A 26,794-nucleotide genomic window follows, 5' to 3' on the forward strand; every position below is an offset into this window, starting at 1 on the left:
TTTAATTTCCAAAATAGTTCCAGAGAGATTTTTATTTTTCACATGAGAGTCACAACCATACAGAAAATTGCAATTGGTAAGGTTGACCTCTGTTATGATAGCTTGAAAATGCTGTAAATAGAGTTCTCTCCTGGCAGATGGAAGAAGCATTCCTACTACTCAAGCAGGCTTTGAGTTTGAACTACAGTGCCACACATAGGTGAGTGTTCTTTTTGCATTGTCTGAGAACAAAACACACTGTTACTTCTAATGACCTTAAATTAAGACTTATAAATGAAGTCTCAAATCAATCTGAATTTAGTAATATTTATAAAAGGAATATTTATAAAAGGAACAAAAGGCAAGTAAACAGCGCTGGGTGTGCGGGGAGTCTACACTTCACCAACATGCACACACGAACATTAAACTTTCTAAATATATATAGAACATTGCTTTTACATACTAAACCCGAGTATGCCTATACAAACGTACAATCAGAAAAGGTAACAAACAATCCTTTCCATTCCTTTTCTTCATTACAAACAAGTCTCCATGACTTACTGAACTCGAGTATGCCTATACATATGTACAATCAGAAAAGGTAACAAACAATCCTTTAAGTTCCATGACTTAACAGTCTCCATTTTCCATTCCTTTTCTTGATTACAAACAAGTCTCCATTTTCTATTCCTTTTGAACAATACGTCTTGCTTTAAGTTGTCAAGCAACTCAGCCTTCGGGCTTTATGTATCCCGTTCTTCCCAGATAGAAGAAAAACATACCCACCTCCATTTCAAGGCCAATAAGGCCTGGGTCAAAAGGCACATCCAAGTCACCAGGGGGCATAACAGCAAAAACCTTCGATGGCAGTAGCGGAGGGGCCCATGGCGTAGCAGTCAGATCAGTAAAGGAGCCCGCAGTTCCCTCTCTGTCTGGCAAACCACGTTTCTGATTGTGGCCCCACATGGCTCTTTAAGGCCTCAGAGATTGCTCACCAGGTGCTGAGCAATCCCGCCGCAACCTTGTCGCTTTTAGTTGCAGAGTCCCACACCTTGACCTCAATTTGGTCCTATATTTCAGGATCATAAACTGTCCAATTGTTAATAAGGAGAATAAGCTGTAAGGCTACCAGGACAGTCTTTGTTTCTAAGGACGTATGATTCCCCATAATGCGCAACTGCTTACCAGCGAGAGGCAGTTGTATGCACAGGTCTGCTTCTCTCAGCTTGAGCTTCTTCCCAGCTCCGGTGCACCTATTTCCAGCGATTTTCTCTATGAGCTTCTTTGAGCAGTCTGCTGAGTCTGGCCGAATCTATCTTCATGAGGCAATCAGTGTGCATGTTCCCATCCTGGTCTCTGTTCTGCTAGCCTGTTCCTTTTCATTCCTTCTTTTTGTTTCTTTATTGATGACATAACTTCATTATATCATGTTGCCTTTTTTTTTTTTTTTTTTTTTTTTTATCTTGAGGACAGGCTCCCCTCTTACACCCTTCTCCCCACAGCAGTTCTTTAAAAAAAAAAAAAAAAAAAAAACACCAAAAAAAAAAAAACAAACCCTTTTTATTGGTCAAACAACTTTGCAAATAACAGCAACGGCAAAAACCCAGAAACTTCCATGCCTTAATGGCTGGAGAACAAGCAACCCAATACTGCATGGAGTCTCCTGAATCACCCTTCTTTATTCCCTCTAAACTCTTACATTCCTGATGGCCTCATCGTTAAGAGTCTAATCTTATCATCAACCACAGGGCTTTCCGACCCCCATGGCCACACTCCCAAATCTCCCCCTTCTTTATTAATATCAACCATTTTTTCAACACGAATTACCACTCCATATATAACAAGACTCTTCTCTAACTTCTTAATTCAGCTATTACACTGAAAAAAATCAATTATTCACAGCACCTGAGACTCCATTTTGTAATTGGTGCCTAGATAATTTGCTGATGGATGCATTAGTAATATCTATATACAGTGCCACCAGGGACTCCTCTATGATGGGAAATCCTCCTTTGAGGAGAAGCAGTCAATACCGATAATCCAGCCATAAAAATTATAAATAAAAGCAGACAACATAGTTGAGACTAAATCTTGGACCCTGCACATGCAGACCAGCAAGAGGAGAGAAACTTTTACTGAGAAAGCTCATCAACCCCTGGGAGAAAACCTCAGCATTTCAATGAAATAGAGTCTGAAAAACAGCTGCAGTCTGACTGCAGGACTGCAAAGTTTTAGACTTCCCTGTCTTTTTCAGAACTAATTTGAAGACAGAGGTGACTGATTTGCAAAGACTACTAAAGACATGATCATTAGCTGTATGATAGTGGAGCTCAAAACAGTGTTTAATGAGCCAGGAAGAAAGATAAATTGCTGAGTTCAACTTGAAGTCTATAGTAACTACAGTGAGTATGTGTTTAAAACATTTATCATTAATTAGACATCGTCACTTACCTCCTGGATGAAGCCAATGCTATCTTGGACATCATAAAATCCATAAACTGCAGTACATGTCACCAGAATTTGAAAATCCAAACAAATAAACTGGGCAATACTTTCTTTCAAGCTGTTAGAAATACTGGTTCATCTGGATCTGTAATGTTATCAAATTTTCATTCTTAGTAAAGACAGATTATTTATATTAAGAAAAAAACCAAAAACGTGCAGTACCTGAATGTCCTATAAAGAAACTCTCATAGCATACAAGGAGAAGCAGAAGAGACTACAAGGTTGTGCTGATGCCTCCATCCAGTGTGTTGTAGGATTCCCCTGGTACGGAAGTTTTGGTCTCTGTCTTGGTTTCTCCATGGGCACCCTTTAAAGAGGCAGGGAAGAATCAGCTACTCCTATCTTAGAGACAACACATCCCAATTTTATTCTGTCTCACAAGGATAGGTAAATTATTTCAATTAATCTTCTTGAAATGAAACAATATTACTTCTTGAAATGAAACAGTATTACTTCATACAATCATAGCCAGAAAAAAAAAAAAAAAAAAAGGTTAAAATAAAAATAAAAAGTACCTACATGCAAGCTTCTCCCTTAATTTGATTTTCCTAATCCTGGCCCTTCCCTAGCATTCCTTACTACTGTATGGAATAAGGGTGAAACTTCATAACTTCTCTCTGAATACCCCTTTAAAGCCTCTTCCACCTAGGGCCTAAAAATACAGTATCAGATTCACTCTCATTAAATTTACACTGAATGCCTCTAGTGGTTCCATTGCACCTGGTGCCTTCTGGGTTCACCAGACTTCTCTGGGTGACACAGGACCAGTGGAATGGCTTCTTCTTTTCCTACCTTGTGCAAAAGGCTGTTTGGGCCTGACCAGAGGACTTGGCTTCCAGAAATATCCTCCCAAAGCCAGAGTCTCCTTCAGACTACTATGACCAGTGTGAAGTTGGAAGGAAATTACTAGACTTTTTTTTCCCCCCCCGATGTGAAGAAACTTCACGTGGTAGGTACAGAACCACAACAGGAACATCTAACTCATCAAATATTCATATGGCAAACAGACTGTAACAGAGGCAATACTGTGTCCCAGTTACACTGGCTGTAGTAGTTACTCCTTGGATTTAGAAGCACCTAAAATAGTCAGGCCAGTCTGAAATCTCATTCTGGAGAACCAGACAAGCACAGAATCTGTCCTAGGCTTAGGGCAGAACAAAGTAAAGCCTAGCAGCAGTCTGGTGTGCCAGTTTCGGTTGGCCAAGCCAGGTTGTGCTGCAGCCGACAACCTGGCACTGAGGCTCAATTAATCAAGAGAGGTTATATAACAAGCACAGAATTTCAGCAAGAACAAATCAAACGGATCTGCACACAAAACCCTCATTGTCCAGTCAGGTCACTTCTCTTCTGCACCAGCTGCTTTTGTGAACAATTTTTCAGCTTATCCTCAAACAGTATCTGTCCTTGATCATTTAATCAGTATTTAAAGCTGTGTCTGTGATGTTATTGATCCCACTTGTGCCTCTAGCATGTGTTTCAATGGAAAATCCAGCTCAGAGGAAAAGTGCGGAACACATTCTCAGCATCCACAAGAAGAAAAAGATGCATTTTTCTCCTTTCTGATTTTATGATTTGTTGTATAATAGCAATAATATCTGTTGCTTTCATATACTTGCAATAAATGGCTTTTGAGATCAAAGAAATGTCTGAGCTTCACTTTGGCTATTAATCATTTTCAGTAGCCATTTATTGCTTCATATATTACAAACAACAGAAGTTATTCCTTAAATCTAGCCAGATAGCTGAGGACTGCAAATTTCAAACGTAACTCTGAGAGACAGATTCACTGATGGCATTCCCTGTGTTGTCTCTTATAAGTAATAATAACAGCACTGTGCCTTCTACCTGCAGATTTCAAAACCCACTATAAAATGCATTAAGGAAAAATGAACCTTGCTTCTGTACTTGAAGGAGGGGAGAAGGTGAGGATGTGGACAAGAAATATCTGTGAAGATTTCCCCTCCCCCCATTTTTTTATTATCTGAAAAAGCAGTAGAAGTAAACTGACAGAATTTGTAATACTTGTCCTTGTTGTCATCCTAGGCAAAGCTCCTTGGGAATCAATCCTCACACTGCAGTTAGGGGAATGGGTACCCACTGCCCTGGGAAAGAGGGTGCATTGCTGTTCCTGGTCAGCCTCTGCAAGACTGGTGCGAAACAGAAGTTCACTCAACAAACATGCCTTTCCTAATGGGACCAGTCTTTAGTCTCTTTTTTCCTTACACTCCTTCTGCCTTGGCCTTGATCTTGCTTTTTGTGTAACCATAAAATAAAAATGGGCAGTCATACTGAAAGAGAGGAATTCCCTTTAAGTTTGGATTGGGAAAGTCAGATCTAACCCTGAGACTAATAGTAAAACTGGGCTGGGATATGACAAAAATATTCATTTGTGCCTCACACAACATGAAGAAACAGGGAAAGCAGCTTTAATAATTGGCATAACATTTTGATACTTTCTGGTCTCAGCTGTTTTTTTTTTTTTTTTTTTTTTTTTTAGATAACTAAAGGACAGAATTCACTTTCTTCTCCCAAGTCTATTCTAATTTTATCCACTCTACTCTCCAATGTCACATTATCTTCAACCTTGCCTCATGGTTTAAAAACCCTTTATCCAGATTAGCCACCTGAATCCCCAGAGTTTATGTTAGTGTTTTCTACAATTTCATAATGATCCATCCTGCTGAGTCTCTTTCTGCATGTAAAATAGATCTATACTATTAATGACAGTAATTTTTTGCTATTGTTGCAGCATACAGTTGCAACAGGCATGGTTTGAAAAGAACAAATGAAAAAAAGCCTGCATTAAAACTTCCCTGGTTTTCAACAAAACCTTTGTCATGTTACATTTCTATTAGGCTTACAGAAGACTTTGTGCCACCCTGCCAAGTATGTATGTCTTAACAGCATCTTCTTATTCCAAGGATTACTTCACTTTGAGTATTAGGAAATATATCTTAATAATGGAAGAACAGATCTTGTGCTCTTTATCCTCTGTCTTGAAAGAAGATCAGAAGGGGAAGAACTGTTTTCTGTTCCTCATGCATCACTGACTGAATTGTTTCCACGTTTCCAGTTTAATCTAAATTAAACTTGTGTAACTCCAAAGGATGATGGAAGTGATAAAGGACTGAAATTGAGAGAGCTCTCAGAACTTGCTCTTGGAAGTTTCAAACTGACCTTCTTTTACCTCTTACTTTCTTACTCTACTTTTCACAAATATATTTGCTATGTATGTCTGAGGTGGTTGTTCAACAAGGTTGTTCAAGCAAGCTCAACAAGGTCTTGCCAGTCCTCTTCAGAACTGGGTGAAGAACAGGACCTCCATATATCCAATGAGTGCATATCAATCAAATACTCTTTTTACCTCTAGCTACCTGAGGAAGAATATAGACTTTCTTGCATAAATACCAGAATCGATGTACTGGGTCAAACCAGAGATCCAGTTAAGTTTAGTATCCTCAAACTGCTTCTGGCCAATAACATATGTTTAAGTAAGAATATAAGAACACAGCATGTAAAGAATGATCTTTCTCCACTTGACAAAATCAGAGGTTTACTGTGATAACAAAAAGACCCTTGTTGTCTAGCAAATGGAGAACAAGAGTCTGAAAAGATGAGTTCTCCAAATGACTTCTTTGAATTGCTTTGTGCCCTCAGGCAACTGACAAAGATTGTGACTCAATTACCAAGCTGGTATGAAAATATTCATCAGTCTTTGCAAGTCTGTAAGGAGATAGCTCTGCATCAGTACAGCATAGCTTATGACACAATAGCCATAAAAACAGCTACCACCAATATGGGAAAAACGTGACATACCTTAGAGATGCTTTCACATCTTGAAAACCAAATAGACATATGAGGTTGAAAATGTATGATCCAGGAAACATTGGACAGAATAGAAACAGCAAGGAAAAGTTACAATTATGTGGTTGTATTAACATCACTTTTGTTTCTGTTTTCATAAAAATAGCAAAAGCGCTAAAGAGCAAAATAGTTGCAGAGGACAACAGCATAAACACCTATCAAACAAATGTTCAATGAAAATTAGTACTAACAATCTTGTAGCCACAAAACAGAGACAAGAAAGGTAGTTTTATATTGATTTGAAACAAAGATTTTTCTAAAATCTGTTACACCCAAAATTCTCTACAGCATCTAATGGGAGTATACTACATATTCTTTCCTCTTAATGAAGTGATAAGATGGATGAGCTTTTCTTTATTTGCAAATAGATTCAGAATTCTCTATGGTATTCTACGGTTATGTTTTGGAGACATTTATCATGTTCTTATGTTGAAGGTATAATTCTGAATCCATCAGTATGCTGTCTTGTCTAAAGCAGTCTGACATCATACTTTTACACCAGTTTTACATCAATCACCAATTTTCAAAACCTATAAAATAGAAATTAATTCAGCAGAAAAAATATATTTAATCTTCTGTCACTTAATTTCTATTTATTCTTCTAATAGGATAATAAGAAAAATAAAGAATACATTTACTTAGTAGATTGTACATATAAGCGGAAAAACATGCATGAGTTTTCTTGCTATATTCCACCAAATTGCACATTATCCATCAATAACATTGTTCAGTCATGTGGAATATTAACTAATAGGTTGGCTGCTTTCTGTGAATTTCATCAAATATTCCTTTCATATTAAAAGAAGTCTTACAACTTTATCGAATAAAAAGGTCAATCAGAAAATATCAAAAAACCCAATCACATTCTTCACTATGTCAGATATAGTAGAGATTTTAGATGTCTGACATAACGGAATTCTTTCTTGCTTCATTTGATAGGCTGTCCTCTTCTGCATTAGTTTTTAGTTAACATGGTGATAAGTTTTTCTCTAAAAACCTCCAAGCATCTTCCAGGTTGCAAAAAATATAGTATTTTCCCCTTTACAGAACTATAATTTATTAGTGAAAAATTGTCACATAACCCTTCATATATGGGACGTGTTCTTTAGAGTGTTACGGTCAATATATATATCATTCATTACATTCACTTTTGCTCAGAATATGTAAAAATTAGTGGTCAAAATTTGATTTTTAAAATTGTCTTGCCACATTTTTCAAAATACTACTCTGTCAGCATCAACAAAATTGCTTCTTATTAAAACCTGAGCGTTAATGTACAAGGCAATATTCTCATCAGATGGGCTTGTGTGTGTAGAAAAGCTAACTAGAACAGTTGTTTATTATTATTATTTTTTTATTATTTCCCAAAAAATATTTTTCTAAAATATCTGTTTTCTAAAATAACAAGTTTACTTTTTGAGTGCAGGAACGATGCATTCCACTTAATTTTGTTGTATCAAAATCTCTGAAAAAAACTGGAGAAGACATTCGCTCTTTGCCCCAGTCTTTTAAGGGCAGCATGACAGCTATTAAATAGCTGTCTGTGCGACTGTGACCACAATCATTTGTATTACGTGATCTGCCTCCATCCACAGTAAATCACTGGGTTGTCATATTGCACTGCAAACTCATTCATAACATATACTTCCTGGAATATTCTTTCCCAGATCAATGGACTCATTACTTCTGCTATTTATTAGGCACTAGGGAATTCCAGCTACAAATCCATTCCTGTAAGCATAATTTAATTATAATTTGCTTTATGAGAGAGAAATAACAGCAGACAAATTAAAGAGAAGGATGTGCCATTCTTACTGCTGTCAAGAAAGTGGTCCAGACCATGAATAATCAAATTCAGAAAAGAAATTCTATCATATCAGCCAAATTATTTTCATATGAGACTCTCAAACTCTGAAAGTAAAAAATAAACAAACAAAACCAAAAATAAACCAAAAAACAAAACAAAGAATGAAGACAAAGCAGGAGAATGCTCTAACATAACATCATCAGAACTGGATAAAAATCAAGAGAGACATAACAAGAAGACATGACATTCTCTGCTAAGTATATAAGCTCTGATTGGTTGTCATCTGTTTCATGGTGAAGTCAATAATAATAATGGACTCTCAGTAATATTCTTTAAATATCTCAGTAATATTCTTTAAAACAAAGAAATAAACAATAAAACAAAAACTAAAAAACAAAAAACACACAAAAGCCTCTATTAATTCTAAAACCTATCTTCCCAAACCTATGAATTTATCCAGAATAGGAAGAGTAGGGATAGACCTAGTCAATGTGGAGAGAGTTTGACAAAGAGGACACTTTTCTAATTTATGACACCTATTCCTCTTTTTTCCAGTTTGTGGAAAAGGATTGAGAATGCCCGCTCATCATTCCTATGGCACTCTGAGAGGCCAAATAAATATTACATTTATTTTGAATAAAGTTTGAAAAGTAACTCATGTTTTATTGTGCATCCCTGAACCATCATGTCACTGTTAATCTGCACAGGTCTGTGTATCTGTGGAAGGAAACAACAATATAGGACAGGAGAAATGCCTCATGGCTGAGTTATGTTATGAAGTACTATACAACGTATTAAGCTTCTCCATACCACAGCAATAGCTAACAGTATTTAAAATATTGCTTTCACTAACATCTAAGTTCATTGAACTGGTTCATATCTTCTGCTGTCATGGGTTGTATAACTATACTGAAAACAGTGAAAGCTGAGTTATTCACCCTGAAATCTGGACTGCCAGCCTCCTTAGACACCTGGTGGAGTACTGGAAGTCAGGATTGAACTTCTTCGTACTGTTCAGGTTTTTTAAGTGTGAAATGAACGTAGTAGCATTTTCATCAAAGAATACTGTGTACCACATATTACCTGTCTTCTTCATCCATATGAAAGAGACAAAACCCAGCAACAGTATCAATAACGGTAATGGGCTTTTGCAATGAACCAACCCTCCCTTCAAGACAAGTTTTTGTCAGCTGGTTTACTTCTCAAGATAAATCATATTCTCATTAACAGGGAAAATGTAACCTATAGGTAAGTCTTTGCTGTTGTTGAGAATATCACAAGTAAGGAACTGCAGGTAAGCAACAGGATTTGCAAGAAAACCCTTTCATGGTAAAATCCCCTCCAAAAGAAAGAAAATTAACATTTCAGTTCTGATTAAGTAGAAATCCTGGATAGCATCCAGTAATCATACCCGAGCAGAAAAGCTGCAGCTTAATATCTTAATTTCAAGGGAAGGAGCTTTTCCACTTCACTCTGCCTTCCTCCTGGGGTAGCATATCGCAAGTGTATTAGCTCGATTCATGCAGTAGAGGACACTATTTTACACAGCATCACCTCCCCGGCCAACGTGTTGCGGTAACACAGCCCCTTCTTTCATGAAGCCCTGCCTGTTCTCCTATTACAGAATAAAGGTTACATTAAAATATGGGTGAAAGGCCATGCATGAAAAAGACAGAATATTATCAATAAATAATTAAGTAACATCAGCCAATGCAATAGTAAAAGGATTGAACAGAATTTGTGTGTTAATGGTGAGCAGGTTGCTCGATAAGATCTGCACTGTGCATGAGCATTCTAAAACTTCTTTCCTGTTCTTCCTGCCAGCATTTACCTCCCCACTTCAGTTGAAACCTGGGATAAAAAATGAACTGCCAGTCACTGCTCATCAAATCTCTAAGTTCAGCCATCTCTATGTTCTGAACATAAAATGTTGTGCTCTGAATTTCCTGAAACTGAATCAGATGATTCTGAGTACAAGGCGACACTGATACATGAAATCTAGGGAAAAATGCATTTATAAAGTTGTTAAATGATTTATGCCATGCTAGTTGTTTCAATGCTTAACTTAGCGCATCAAGGGAACTATTTAATTAAGTTTATTTTGAAAGATCCCAACTATTAGCATGTTATAACAGGATTGGGAAATATAACTATATTCTCAGGTGAGGCTTTAATATAACCACATAGTGTTGCTCTGCCTGCCTCCAAGTAAGAAGTTCAGGAGTAAGTTTATAATTGACATTGCAAAAAATCAGAAAGGTATAAAAGTTCTGAGAGAACTAGATATTAAGATTTTTAACAAGTTTTACTCATGATGCACTTTTCAACGAGTCAGTCATTATGTGAAGCCTTCATACCAGTTTATCATACTGATATATTTGATCAATCATTTTATATCTTTAGTTCTGTCATGCTTATTTATTAAGAACAGCTGGAAACTCCTGTTTTCTGGAACAAGACAGTGAGTAAAAGCCAAAGTTTAGGATTCTATCCTTCTCCCTTCCCATTACAAGTTGCTTTCTGTTCTCTCTCCTCAACCTTCTTTAAAGTAACACTCTATGGGCATTTTCTGGTCTATCTTGGACTCTTCCGTGCTTCCTCTTTGCTTCTTTTCATATTTGGCAGTGTCTATTCACAAAGACTGCTCAGACAAAACAGTAAACAGGCCTCACATTCATGGGTATCACTCAGCAAAACATGCCCTAAAATACCATGGTATTGCTTGTACTCCTGTTTTACGTAGAAACCACAAGTATAAATCAATGTTCTGTTTTTCAAGTAACAGTAAAAACGCACCTTCTTGACAAGAAGGTTGTCTAGTTGCATAGATTCCAGTGTAATTACAACATGATTAAATTACTTCCCCACACGATAAACATTTTTTCTTTGTTCAACTCAAAGAGAGTGAAAAGAACAAAATGGTTCTATTAGAATACATCCCTCAACACCGTTTACTTTAAGTTCAAATGTTTCATATTATGCATGTGGTGGTTGTCCACTTACATGTGTACGACTACCCAACTGCTAGGAATAAAAAGATATAAATCATCCATTCATACACAAGCACAAAGTTATTAATATTGATAATATTGATAATAAAATTATATTAATTAATATTGATAATAAAAGGATTAAAATGGACAAGGTCGTGCATGCCACCCCTCAGTTCAGTTCAATAAAAAAAATTTAGACAACCTGGTTTATCGATTTCTGATCTAATAGAAAGTATGTGTCGCAAGCATGGCTCTTGCAGCCCTTAGGGAAGATTCAAGTGCCATAATCCCTTGGGATAGGTATGTTTTTACCAGAGGCCTGTTTTTACATTAGCTCAAAGGTCTGTCAGCAGATACATGGAATATTACAGCTTTCGAGGCATAATCATATCTTTTCCAGAGAAGAGATAAAGCAGAGGACTAGAAAGTGCCCACATATAAAGCATGTTGTTCCTAGAGTCACGTCCCTTCCTAGGTACCATTAGTAGCATTAGAGTCATAAAATGGCTGCCTTTTAGAATCTGAGCTATCTTGGCCATCTTTGGTAACTAATCAAAATCGTACTTAAAATAACTCCCAATTTACTTCAAGGAAGGTCTTGATAAGACCTGAAAAATCAGGATTTCACAGGTTCTATTATGGTTAGGGCATGTCAGAGGGAAATGTGTTATACACTGAGTATACTGAGACATTAATTATGGCTCTGTAGACCAGAAACGAGATACAGGTTTCCAGAAGCATGAGAGGAGCACTCATTAATGGTCCTTGTGTGAAAATCTGAAGTTGTCTATTTGAAAAACAAAATACCTAAGTAAGAAACAACTTTCCATGGGGGGAAACAAAACAAACAAAACACACATGCATGCACACACACACATAAAAATCAATCAAACAAAAAAAAACCCTCACAACCGTGGAAATAATTTGTTCAGTTTTTTAAGTAATAAAACTTGCAGGTACTATTTTTGAGTTACTAGAATTTGTGATATTTTTTGCTTCTGAAAAGCTTATGCCTCACAGAAATAAGGAAGCTTGCCTGTCTTCTTTCACAGAAGGCACACTATGTGTTTCACAGCAAAATACATTAAGGACACAAGAGAAGTATCTTTTCTTTTCTCTTGCAATGTGTCAGCCATACCCCAGGCATGTAACAAATAATAAATAAAATAACAGTGTAAGTGTGGCTGGGATGAGAATACTATTACCATACTCTGGAGTCTCTGTCATGCTCTTTTATCTCATTCTTGGCAGCCCACTTGCCAGTTCACATCACAGCTTGCGAAAGATCTGCCAGGATATCAGCTACTCATGAGAACAAGAAACCTGGCATTTATATATATTAATTTGTTCTCTGCATGGGTGTATCTTAGTAAGACCTTTGAATATAGCTTGTGAGTACTGGCCTGTGCAGAAACAGAGCAACACCAAATTACAACATTCCAATGAACACTTAATGTGTCTCCTGGAAAAACTGGCTGATATAAAGGCAAAGTACATATCTTCAAATTTTTCCTGCCCTTTCTTTGCTCTAATCCTTTGCTTGTATATGAGTATATTGCATATGTTGATAGGAAAGTCTCGTGGGGAGGTCTATTTTTAGTAACAAGTATCTAGACCATAGAAGTTTGCTATATACAGACTGATGAATGTATAATTAATCTTGGCACTCCTCCTGGCATGGCACCAATGGAGTTAAACACAGCCCAAGGAGCTGTGATTGCTCCACCTTTATATTCGATCTGACAGTTCTCTTTCTTTCCCTGGATTGTCATGTAGCCCTTTTGCTTTGTCTGTTCATATTACACAGTAGCTCCTCTGGTGTCTCTTTCAATTTTTTCCATACAAACGCATTCCCTGTGATACATTCAAATTTGTGCACAGGAGACTTCCTCAGGCTCACTGTTGCTTTGGCACACTTACCTTTATGCATAAATAATTTAATATTATAGGTTAAAAAAATGCAATGCCATCCCCAAATAGTACAATCATCTATAAAAAATAATTTTCACAATGTACATCTTAATAGACTGCCAACATAAAATTTCCTTTGTGCAGAACTTCCGAATTCTGTAGCTTCACTGGTTTCAGTGTTTGCATTGGCAAATGGAGGAATTTACACTAACACAAACTGATAGTGACAAAGCCTTTAATAAGGAATTAGATCCAAATTTGTTAGAAAGGACCGTACCTCTTCTCAGGTTAGGCAGAGGAAGAAACCAGTACTGCACATGGTCCCTAGTACCACGGGGCATACATGTAGATGGATAGTACTATATGGATAAGGACTTGGCACATGTTTTGGTTTCAAAGGATTATTGGCAGGTAATGTTTGGTATCAGAGTTCAAGTTTTGCAAATGAGAAGTTAACATTGCCTTGAATAACTCTTTAGCGCCCCTCCTCTTTCCCCTGACACCATTGGATGTGATTGGAGCTGACACCCACAGTTGTGTGTTTGAATAGCTCTATTCAGTGCAAGGTTACAGTTTACATGTCAACTTCCCATACCTAAAAAGCATGAAACACTTGATTATGTTTGTCAGCCCATCCTGAGTTTTTATTTCACTAAGAAATTTACTGGAAAAGAAACATCAAACGCTTGATTTTCCTTTTTCTGATCTCTTAAAAAGTTACAAAACAAAACAAAACAAAAACACAACATCTTAACAATTAATGTAAATCCCCTCCCCTCCAAAGGGCTTGTATATCTATATCGGTAATAGCTTATAATGTAGAAATGTCTACTTTGAGAACTTTGCACAACTAATTTCTATCTTGTTAATTTTCAGTTTTAGTCTCTTTGACTTTAAAATATATAAATCCATTATAAACAAAACCACATATGAAAAGAATGATACAATCTATATAATTTCCACCCCAAAAAATTAAACATTTAAAATGAATGAATTCTGAAAGGAACAGCTTTGAGTGTTATTGACTGAAAAAGCAGATGGTGCAAGGCTACATTAGTGTCACAGAGCATTACCTTCATTCTTAGTAGGAAAGATGGCATCTCAGTGATGCACAGGGATTTTTTTTTTCATTGCCTTCTAGGTGGTTCGAGTCATAAAACACACACACAAAAAAACTTGTTTCTTACTGAAGTTATGTAGTGAAGAAATTAATGTATCTCTGATTTACTCTTTGCATATAGATTGCTTCTCTAGGGGGAAAATTCAGTTTAAGATGGATAAGTCATTTAAGTCTCACCTAAAACCTTAAAATAGAGTGTAAGTATGACTTAAATTATGCATGAACCTTTAGCTAGCCTTTGCAGAAGGGCAAACTCAGTTTCTTTAAATCAGAAGTATTAGACTTTACCTGTTTTCAGTTAAAGGAGCATGAAGGTCTGACACATGAAGACACCTGTCATTTTCAACCTACTCTCTTTCCAGAGGCCCAGATCTTTTCTATCATATAGCCATGTAAAGCGTACTTGTAAAAATCATTTTATTTTTTTCAAACAACAATATTTACAATTATCCAAATCCTATCATAACAAAATATGGAAATCTGTGTGAGCCCAGTGACTTCTACGAGGGTCACAGTGCCTCTGGCTCCAGGCTACAGGAGGTTCCCCAAACCCAGAGGGCAGAAGTCAGGATGAAGCAAAGAGACAGCCACCTTCTCTCTTGCCCAGTTAAGTTTTTTTTTTGTTTTGTTTGTTTTTGTTTTTTGATTTTAACTAGAAGACACAAACAAACCAATAAAAGGGATCTTATTCATTGCAGAAATGTACTTCATAAAAATAAAATTATTTTTTATTAACCGGCTTGTTTTCAGTTCACTTTAAAGTACAAGATATTTTACTGGACAGGCTATGGGAATATTTAATACGCACCTTTTTCCATCTGTACTAGAGGTCACCCTTGCCTCTTAAACTGTTACCCATCTTCTCAAGCACACAGGAATTGACAAACCTGTTCTGGCCTCCCTGTGACAAAGCCAGGGAGCATTCCCAATCCGTTATGGCATTTTAATCTCCATTAATTTTCACCTACTTTGAAAGAGACTCCTCTGACAAAGTTCAACATTCAGAGTCTGTGTAAGCATTCCCTGGGGTTTTCTATTCAGCCAGACACTGAATGTGTGTCTGAATGACACCTCATGGAGAACAGCTGTACTTCAGCGGGAAGAAGGAACTAGACGACCTCACAAGTCTTTCATTGATCTAACTGCTGCTGCGTTATCAAGGTTAAAATAATTTATACTGAACTGCCATCTGAGGCTGGGCCTTGGTCCAAGCATGCACATCAGCCCACAGTATTTTTTTTTTTTTTTTAAACTAAAGATGCTGCTGAGAGTGCCAGCACTCGCCCTGGCTATCTCTAAATTTCTCACAGCTTTCAGAAGAGAAGAAAGCTTACAACTATACTTGTGGTGGCACAACTGCCTTTGGATGTTCCTAATCCAGGGACCCCCTAACCATAAATCAAAGACAAACAGCAAAGCTGTCTTGCAGACAAAAAGGGGGCTCTGGAGACCTCTGCAAACTGCCTTGCACCATTTACCTTTCTGTGCTAATTAGAAACTGGCACAAGACTGTGGAGAAGAATCACATGCTTCCAGTATTTCCATCATACCTGTCTTTCGTATCACAGTTGTGGAAACTTATATAGGGCCATTAGGGAGGAAAATTTTAATTTGGGGGCACTATATTTTTAAAAATAATTAGGTTTACCTACAGGAATATACTAATCTATGATGGGGGGTGGCAGGACTTGTAGGATTTTTTTAAAATAAAACATGACTTGAGCAAAACTAATGAGAAACTGTAAAACTGAAATTAGCCACCAGAGACAGCTCATTTGGTTCCAAATGGTCAGTAGCTTCATTTACTTTGGCAAAAATACTGAATGAATATGGATGTTTACAGACTTCAAACATGCTGCTGCTTAAATATTAGTATATATTTAAATGACAGCAGAGAATTTATTTGCTTGCCTTTAAAGATTTAAATTGATAACAGAAAAAATAGATGAGAAAGCGCTACTACAGTAACTTCTGCAGCAAGAGCAAAATGACTCAGACCTGACACAAAGGGTCCATATGACAATACAAGACTGTAGCCATGCATATACATAAGAGCATTACAGGCAGTCACAGTGAGTACATTTGGACACTATTCTCACTATTGTTCTAATGAATGGAATCAAAACAGTCCCCTTCAAAGCAGCAAACATGCGTGCTTTGAATAATCCATTCAGCCCTAGTCAAATTCACAGATGAGCTTTCGGTGTCTGAACACAGGCTGAGAAAGAACATCTTATTTAATATTGAAATGAGAGGAGACAAGAAGAGAAAATGAGGTCCCAGATACCCATTTTTGATGGGTCCAGTTACGACTCTGAAATTCAGTAGCCTGTAAAACAGTGAAGAGATGGGAAAATGTCGTTTGAATAGACAATACTTTGAGTATTTAATCAAGACTTTTTATATCCTTGAAAAGGCTCCTGTTTTAACAATTATTTTACTGTTACTATTATCATTTAATACCCTAATTAATCTCATATGTACAAACTACCTAAGGGGGGATAGGAAACATTTTTCCCTTTCTTAGCTGACAGTAACAACTACTTAAGCTGAAACTACCTTTTGCTTTCTTTGTTGTTTTTGGTTTCCTGGGTTATGCAGTCTTTAAATCTTCTGGTCTTCTTCACCAGCCTTCTGCAGAGGCTAAGCCTGTACAGGCTAAGCATCCTGGTGATGAGCAGCAATTGCTAGCAGGCATTAACCCCAAGTTAGACACTCCTTGGATAAAGGTAGGATTTAACTCATCTACTTTAGCCTTCTGAAAGTTAAGGATGTGATATGACCAAACTGTTTAGGCTATCTTTTTATAATGAGTGGAGAGAACAAGGCTCCCAGAAAAGGTAATTAGACCTGCCCATCTCAGGAAGTGATCACTTGCTAATTGCAATTGCTCATCTTTTGCCTATAAGGTCAGCTGTTGTCTCTCTGAAGGTGATAAGCTTAGTTTGGATACCTTATACTTAAATGGCTATAATTAGAGCATTTAAAGGATTAATCTCTACTAAGTTTCACATAAAAAAAAAAAAAGCACTCATCTCTTCCAAAGGCCCTTTTTTTCAGTGAAAGTACATACTACAAGTATGAAGCTCATGCTGAAGTGAAGGTCAACATTGTATGCTGTCTGCCCATTGGAAGTCCCAGCTTATGTATGAAGGGATGTTGAGGTTCAGAATGTTAGAAAATAATGATATTCTGACTCCTCCTATATTGGTCACTCCTGGAGGTAAAGCTGAGTCACAAGGAAGTCCCAATTTACATATTTAAGTAAATAAATAAATAAATCGGCTTTTGAATATTTATAAATGGATTTTTTTTTCTTTCCCCTAGTGACAACCTAGACAAATGGAAATAGGCTGGTTACTTGAGCAGAAATTAAATGGAATGCTAAGAAGTGGAAGGTTTCCTCTTCTTTGTGGGTTAATGAGACCCTGTAGGACAGCAAGAAGGTGATTTTAACTGTTCTGATTAGCTTGACCTAAAAGCCATTTATGATTCATACATAGAAAGTTTTAATTTAAAATGATTAAATTGATGATCAAATACAGACTAGTTAACAGTAGACATTTTAAAATACCCTCTTCACAGCATCTTCTGCTCCTTCCAACCCCAAGCCAGCTTTCATCAAATATAATGTCCTGGGCTGTTAATGAGTCCCACCAGCAATCTTGTATGTTACCACACTGGATAGTCTTTCAGCACTCTTAAGTGACATCTTTAAATGTACTGGACATAAATTCAAGATCAACATGTCACACCCTTCCTTATTCTTCCCTCCTGACCAACAAAGTCTTCTCTCTGGAGGTGTCCTGTGCTTCACTTGCTGGTGAAAACTCCTGGAAAGGCATTTGCTGAAAGCCTTCACTGCATGGGGGAGCACTGCTGTACATCTGCTTTGAGAAAGCTGTCTTTGAAACCTGTGAGCAATTCTTTTGTTATAGATGAACACTGTCCACACTGATTTTTTCTCTTATTGCTAGCTAGATACTTTTGTTAGTGGTACAACTTAATTTCTGATGGGGAACTACTGTTTAATCAGGGACATTTCAATCTAACCTAAAAACTAATAATAAAAAAATCTGTCCTTCTACCATGGCAATTCTCTTCCTATTGAATACTGTGAAGCCAGAGATATAAGACTCTTCAGATGATTAGAGGGTAGATTTGAAGCTGATTTCAACAAGCAGTACTTTGAATTGAAATTTAAACTGCGGGTTCTGTTATAATGAGAACAACAGATTGGAGAAATAAGAGAAAGATGCAAGACATATGTAATGTAAGTCAGTACATTAAGTAATTTTGCATGTGTAAAAGCTCCCTTTATATATGTTAGAAATGTATTTGGGCAAGGGGTATCAAATAGGCATAGTCAGTTCCACATTTTTTGTTGTTAGTACATAGCCTGAAGTCTTCTCTAAACCAGAAAAAAAAAATAAAATCTCCTTAATGTGGTCATTGTCCTATAGCAAATTAGTGGAGATCATCAAATCATTCATTCTACTGAAGGCCGTTTCCCATCTATCTCATTTGCACAATGCTCTATCTAGTTAAGGCTGGGTCAAACTAAAGTGAGTAACTAATGGACTGAAACACTGAATTTTTTTATAGAAAAGTTCCTGAACTCAAAATATAATGTCTCATATACAAGACCAAATGATAGATCATAGCATTTTCTTGAGGACATTAAAGATAGATTATGATGTGATTTATCCATGCCTATTTTCTTCTGTGAGAAAAAAAATAAAAAATGTTGAAGGGATTGCATTGATAGGATATAACAAAGACCAAGTCAAATCCCAAATTTGGGATTATAATTTGGGAAGAAAAGAGTGTGTGTGTGCCTGCCTGTGTGAATATTATAATATTAGTAATAAAAATATAATCCCACCAAATACCATCCAGGTAATATTTCAATTCAAAAGCAATGATTACTAACCTATAATCTAAGCAGATTTTAAAACAATACAGGCTCTGGCACATGTTGTTTGCACATACAATGCCAAGTTTACCAGCAAGTGACTGCTGAGATTTGCGTACATTCAATTGTAACATGTTTTACACTTGCATGTGTGAAACAGGCTCAGAGTCTCATATTTCTGTTTGGACATGATACTGACAGTGTTCTTCTGGCTTCTAATAGCTATATTAATATCACAAACGAGGGATCATAATTCTGCAGGGGTCCCAGGACACATTTAACACACATCTACATGCTCAGCTACAGGCAGACGTTAGGTTGCTCTGCCAAACCAGTGGGAGGCAGATGAAATCTCTCTAGACAAGCCGGCAATTTACTTTGCCTGAGGTAACAGACTGTGCAATGCACTACCAGACTGGACATATGCATGACCATGTAATTTCTCATTTCAGAATTGTTGCTCAACTTAAACAGCTTTCATAAAAAAAAAAAAAAAAAAGTCTGTGCTGTTCACCTGAGTATTGCCTTGAAAACCAACACTGACCCTAGAAATACATGTTAATTAGTGAGTAGAAGTACGAGTGTGTTTTTGATCCAGAATCAACTATATGAAAGTCATATAAACTACTACAGTCTCAGAACCTGGAATAAAAAAAATAATAATAAATAAATAAAAAAGAAAAGCTAAGAAACTGGCAAAACCAGAATCACAATAATGATGGTAGAGCTGGGGGAAAGAGCAAACAACATAGCAAAATAAATTTGCTTAGCTTATCCAAAAGTAAATTAAAAGTTGGATTGATATTAAATATATTTATCTCTAGAAAGGGAATCTCCTACATGCTAAGAATGATCTCAGTAGGGATCACAATACTCACTGGAAACTGAAAACAAAAAATTCACATTGCAAAGACAGTATAGATTTAACATTAATGACTGAAACATTAGTGAAACAAGAAGTGGTGAATTGCTTTTTGAATGATTTACTTTAAACAAAAATAATTGTTGGGCTCTGACATATCAGTCAGTGTAGGTAGTCACTTGTGCATTCAAACTCGATGTAAACATGAGTTATAAGCACCTGTTCTCAGGAATGGATAATTTAGTAATACCAATGTTACACTTGCTGCTAAAAACAACCAGGTCTCTGAGGCTCCATGAACAGCAAGGAGAATAAATGGCTGTGCTTTCTCTTTGCCATATTTGTGCAGATAACCTCTGTCCTTAATTTATGTTTTCTTTGCTTTCTCAAAGCAATGTGCAGATTATGCATAATTTATGGATAAGAAGAAAAATAATGCTTTGTCTATAAAATATAATTAGAATTTCCCACAATATCTGACATCCTGAAGGAAATAATTCCCTCTTCAGATAAACATGAGCCAGTAGGACAGGCCCTTTTCTTACAAGGTAGCCAGGGCTGGATTTTCAGAGGTATTTGGTACAACAGCTCTTATTAAAATTGTTTTTGATATACAACTGTAAACATTATATATAGCCATAGATCATGTCAAATTTGGTCTCCTAAGACCTTTGAAAATGTGAAGCCATCAGTATACCCGAGGCTTAATTATGTATTAACTTCCTCATAATGCAACAGAACCTTTATATTCCCAAAAGCTAATTTTATTGTTATGGCTTTCGACCTACAGCTGTAAGATGTTATTTTTTGTCCTTGAAATACTTAAAATGAAAATTTGCTTCTCACTTTAAGGTGATTTTTTCCCCATTGATTTCTAACAATTAAAATGGAAAGTTTTTCAGATTTCAATTGTCCATGTTATTTATTGTAAAAATGTATATTTTCTTCAAAATTTTATATTGAGAAGGAAATTTTATACTGGGAAGTAGTTTGAGATCTGTTTATAATAATGTTTGAAGCTTATTTTTGTCATTTTTTTTTTCTTTTAAAGGAGAAATATCCTTTGTTTGTCCTGAATAATGACCAAGTTATTTGTCTCCCTGTTCAGTTTATATTGTCCGATGTTCTAAGGGGAATGACTTACAGTTCAGAGGGATTGAAGTTATGATCATTGCAAGCTTTTATTTTTGGTGAAATAAACACATTTCTCTGTTCTCCCTCTAGCCTCTCAGCACTGACAACAGGTATGCTGACAACTCTCAGGACTATAAATGTGTGCTGGAGAAAGTCAACGGGAAAGATACAAAGATCTCTTTGCTATTGTTAGAAATTTTCTTAAACAAAATCTAGTGGGCAAGAAGCGCAATTTTCACAACTGTAGCCATTCTATCATCCAAATAAAATTTGTTCAGTCCACCTCTGTGCTGGAATCTATCAAGATTAAGTGGGGAAAAACAAACAAACAAACCAAAACAAAAACAACAAAAACAAACAAACAAAAAAAACCCACCAACTGATAACATTTAGAAATGAAATTTTTCCTGTATGCAAAGTTGTTTCTTGCAGTTTGCCATTTATGAAATTCAAGTAACTTAAATAACACAGCCTCCTGGTTAGTACACCTGTCTCTGTCAGCAAACTCCAAAAAGCCAGTGTGCTGGAACCTCTTGCTCAGACTTCATGCTTCCATTCATTGCCATCAATGTGACCTCTCACTGTCTCACAACAGACTAGTTGGCCTTCAGGGGACTAATGTGCCAAAAGCTGTAGGTTTAACTATGCCTGTACATTACTGTGCAGCTGCATTAGCCTTTATATGGTCAACATCCCCAGTTTCATCCTCATTAAGTGTTACAGCACTTTTCTCTTTAATATTAACAACCTTTTTCCCCTCACCATAATGGAAAAACAGGTGAAAGCAGAAGTTTTGCCAGGAAAAACGGGTGAAAGCAGAAGTGGCATTTCCATGCCTGCGAGACAGACAGCACAGTCGGCAAGATGCTGTGTTGGTGACAGACTGAAGAAATCTTGGCTGGGTAACACGAGGCACAAAACAAGCCAATATTCAGCCTCCACTACCAGAAAACAGATATATATGATATTTTTCCATTTTCCACTCATCACATTGCATACCTTAGTACTTTGTTCTCCGTAGCACGTACAGCCAGCGTCAGTAAATTCTGACCTCTGTCATGCAATGGGACCACGGTCTTTTGTAATCCTGGAACAGGACAATGAAAATAAAGGTCAATTGTCTCTTTGTATCATTCCTGTAAACTGCAGAATTATTATAGCGGTCATAGTAGTTTAAAGCAACCATAAGAGGAGATTCTATCAGAACTGCTTCCGTAATTCTGAATTCAGCTCCAGGAGACAAATAAACACAAACGAATCTGCATCTCAGGGCCAACAAAGGAAAAAAAAAAGTATCTCTCATAATATCAGCTTATTAAACTAGATATAAAATAAGAAAGGAAGGGGAATGGAAAGGACAGAAAGAGAGAAAGTCATTCCATCCATTATTGTTCTTCCTCTTTATAACTTCAAGTTTGCATTAACAAAATACAATTGAGCTCATCGTTACTAAAGAACCTTTAAAACACTCACATAATTTTCCTCCTGTCTGTAGTTTCCATGAAACAGATGCATGTGCATATTAAGTTATATTTTATGATTCATCTGGGGGCAACTTAACTGAGACATATCTTTTTGTTTGCTATCAGAAAAGCCTGGATTGAATTTCTTTTCAGCAAACAAATTCCTAGTGAATGACAGAGTAAGGACTTCATTTCCCCAAGTTGCAAAATTATTTCTTCTGCACTATAGCCAGTCAACGCAAGGCATAGCCAGGCTCTTATAAGCTGTCAAGGTACAACCTTAAGGTCACCCATTCTGACTCCACTTAGTGCATTAACAGAAGTATGCAGTAAAATAGTTTCAGCTGTGAGTTGGCAGTTTTAATTGACAATTTGCAGGTTGCTCTCAATGGGGCATAGCTTCTATCTGGCCATCAACTCACTAACTTATTTTAGAAGCTTTCCTAATGTGGTTAAGTGCTTCCCTTCTGCAAGGTGATGCCGAGAGAGCCCAGACAGCTATAGCTGATGCATTTAGCCTTGAGTTTCAGCAGTAAGGTGATGGCTGGAATAAAAGTATTGAGGAATTTCTGTAGTGCTCGGCCACAGCATGCTGCAGTCATCAATCCTGAGCACTGCATGGGGGACACCTAGCACTAGCAGCATGGGATTGTTTTTAGTGAAGACAGAGTAAGTTAGATTGCCCTTTATAACCAAAAACTTACGTTTGGATTAAACACAGCCAGATGAGTGCTGTGAAGACCTGGCTGGTTATTCTATCACTCAGGTTGTTTTTTCCTATCTCTAGCATCAGCTTAAGCCTCTTGAATAGCAGAGATATTTCATTCCATCACAATATATATTTGCAAAATAAAAAGTTCTGCAAGTAGGTCTCCAACAGACAGGTCATTAAGGTTTAGTGTAATCTAAGAAAGACAATGGGTTTATAGATCTTATCATAGTGGAAGTTACTTTTTGTATAGCATTGCTTATGTAACAAGTGCCAGCATGCTTCATGAAACTTCAAGGTCTGATAACTCATGCTCTTGATGTTTGAAATACTGTTATACAGTCATGCACTTGGTCATTTTGTTTTCAGCTTTTGCAGATTGCTAGATGCCAGAGTAACTCAGCTTTCACTGAAAAATACTGACATCTACTTCTGAGGGCAAAAAATATCTCAGTAACACTAAGTGATTCAGAGATGTCCACTTGAATATGCAGACTGAAGCACTAGCTTTAAAAACAGTGAGAATCTCTTCTGTTCATCTCCCATTTATCAAACTTCAGAGGGGAATAAAAGCAATTAACATTACAGCAATAAGCATAACAATTTTAAGTCCCTTTTATTATATGACTGCAGGAGTATGCATCCATCTAACTACATTTTTTTTGGTCTCAATAACATATTGTGTCTCCATAGTAACATTCTATACATAAATGACCATTTCATCTGGGAAACTCTATTTTTAATCAAATAATTCTTCATCATTTTACATTTTTCTTCTCAATGCATTCAAAAATATTTCAAAAAACATTGTAGCGAGACTTATGTATTCTAAGTACATACATTGTGGCACAGTGCAGTCAGAAACCAAATTACTGACAAGGTATGCATGATCAAGGAATACAAAAATGGATACTTCACAGAGAAAGTGGAAATCACCTTTTTCTGCAAAGAATGCAAAATATCATTGTTAGTCAGTGCCATAACTCCAAATCACCTCATTTCTCTTGGATGCAAAGGTCACCTAAAGTGACCATCTTAATTATCAAATCACAGTTTTATGTATTCACTGTGTTCTTTGCCTTTGCTCTGGTGTGTCTGTACACAGAATGTTGCTGAGAAATTAAATCTTCTAGTGATTAAGGATCTTTTATCCTTTACTTGTACTGGTCTAAGTCCAGTTGGTTTTATTCCAGTGTTATCATTTATGGTACAATAATTCTTTTCTTTCCCATGTGTTACTACTCCTTCCAGCCTTGATTTATTTTGTCTAAACAAGCCAAGATAATTTTTTTAATCACACTTTCTTCTGCCTTCAAGTGGTTTTACGTATTGTCCATCTGTACTCTTCAGGTCAAATAAGAAAAAAGCTCTATCCTCAAACTGGTTATCAAAATATCTTTTTCTTAATAAAGTTAAGAAGAACTGTGTATTGTGTTGTAGATACATTTGAACTACTGCCTGATATTTTTTTAGCTGCCTGACATGTCTGAACACTTTTTGTTTCTTCCCTATTACACTAGTGACTCACAGACATCCTAAGGATGTCAAGTTTCCAAATGTTTAACTCCAAATACATAACTATTGTTTCCCTTCCCAGATGTATGGCTTTGTTATAACTCCTTTGTTCAGTGAAAAAATCTTTTACTTACCATAGCCAGATATTCTTACTTTCTGCCATTATTAGCAATATTTATTTTAAAGCCTGTTTCTAGAAGGTCAAAATCTCCCATAAAGACAGTAAATCTCTCCTAGTGCTAATATTTCTCTTTCTAATAATGTTATGGAGATCTTTATCCAGCACAAATTAAACTCTAGGGGGCTAAAGCAGACATCCAGCATTATCCAAACCTTTTTATGATCCTTTCTTAAATTGTTTTTGAATCAAACTTATCCATTTTATCATGTTATCTTCCTTTTTTTTTTTTTTTTAGCTTAGCACATTATGAATTTATAATACTCTTTCACTACCCCGCCTTTTGCCTGTAGCTTTCCTGAACAATGTGTACTCTTCCTATTTATGTTGCACCCTATCATTATTATTCTACCTCAACTGGATTACCCTAATTATAGCTGACTTGACATCCTGCACCATAACTCAGCTTCCTCTTTTGTTGTCCAGATGATTTTCATTCCTACACTAACACTGCGATTGCTTCTCAGCAGCCCCATATGATTTCATAGCTAGGTTAGGGATATTTTATTCATGACATTGCTCACCTGACAGTTTGACAGTTGTCACAAGCTTTCTGTCCACTCCAGATTTCTCAGATGGCTCTTTCCTTGCAGTGTTTTCACTGACCTGTGTCACCATGGCATATAGATTGGACAGAGATGGAATAAAACAGACCATAACGTAAACATCCAACAAATATCCTTTCCCAAAGAGTTTTGAGATGCCTACAGATGGGAAAGAGGACAAGAAGAATATATTTTGAAATCCAAGGCTGGTCATTTCTAAAGGGCTTCACTTGCTCATATAATAACTTGTTAGGAAGCTGGTGGCCACCTGCTCTCTGTCCCCAGTAAATTGACTGCTAAGGCTTTCCGAGGTCTCTAGAATCAGTCTCTCCATCTCCTGCTGCATAGGGGCTGTGTTTCTGTGTTATTGTAAGTTAGAGCACTGGCTTTGATGTCAGGAAGGACCAAAGAGCTGTGTGTTTCTCCAAATTTCCTTAAAGCAACAATCATAGATGACTTAATAAAGGTATATTTGGGGAATACTGAGCTTCCAAAAATTAAACTGATGTTTATACATATATCAATTACAGTTTTTCCTCAGCTTAGGGAGAACACTACAATTCTCACAGTAGATCCTCTTGGAAAATAACTGGAATATTCATTTAAGAGGGTTAGAGCAAGCCACCTACAATATGTGGTATATTTGTCTTTAGCTACCTGCATCCCAGTTTAATCAGTTCAAGGAATTATAGGATCATGGTACAGGATAGAAGTGGAGCTAAGCAGTAATGCCAAGAACTACTGCAGGGTCCATGCTGCAAAATTTCTTAATGTGTTATTTTAAATTGTTGTCAGCAGGCAAAATCTTGCACTGGCAGGAAAATGGCAACATGCAATAGCTTTCTCTCTACCTAGAATCCATATTTCCACATGTGAAGATGTGAGAAGGTTGTCATATTACTTACAGATGGAGCAGCTGTACAGTTTCATTTTGGTTTTAATTCTGTAGAAGTCTATGACAAAACATACCTTGAAATTCAAATGATGCAAGAAATTCTAAAACAATTTCTAAGATCTGACAGCGAGGTATAATTTAAGATTTGGGAGAAGAGGGATTTCTTAAAGGACTTGCATCCCTACCAGAACAAAAGAACTATGGAGTCAGATGAAGGCAAAAAAGAAGTTATAGCTGACAGGATAAAAACGGAAGGATTTATTATTTGAACAAACAGTCAAGCAAGAAGCATTGTTTTGGTAGGAAATGAATGGGATAAATCTGACCTTCATTATTCCAGCTCCTCTGAACTATTAAATAGGGCAAGTACTGAAATAAGGATTGAGGCTATTTTTGCTG

The 26,794-nt window shown here is 36.6% G+C and overlaps 1 long non-coding RNA gene across 1 annotated transcript; it reads right to left on the reverse strand.

Moving 5' to 3' along the window:
- Positions 1-25,538, reverse strand: LOC137859267 (uncharacterized). The gene is made up of 5 exons (XR_011098216.1): positions 25,480-25,538; positions 22,090-22,177; positions 2,647-2,791; positions 2,431-2,569; positions 1-1,486 (listed from the first exon to the last, which is right to left on the reverse strand). It is a non-coding gene; the product is annotated as an uncharacterized lncRNA (long non-coding RNA).
- Positions 25,539-26,794: the final 1,256 nt, after the last annotated feature.

This window comes from Anas acuta, chromosome 7 (genome assembly GCF_963932015.1).
Source record: "Anas acuta chromosome 7, bAnaAcu1.1, whole genome shotgun sequence".
NCBI lineage: Eukaryota > Metazoa > Chordata > Aves > Anseriformes > Anatidae > Anas > Anas acuta.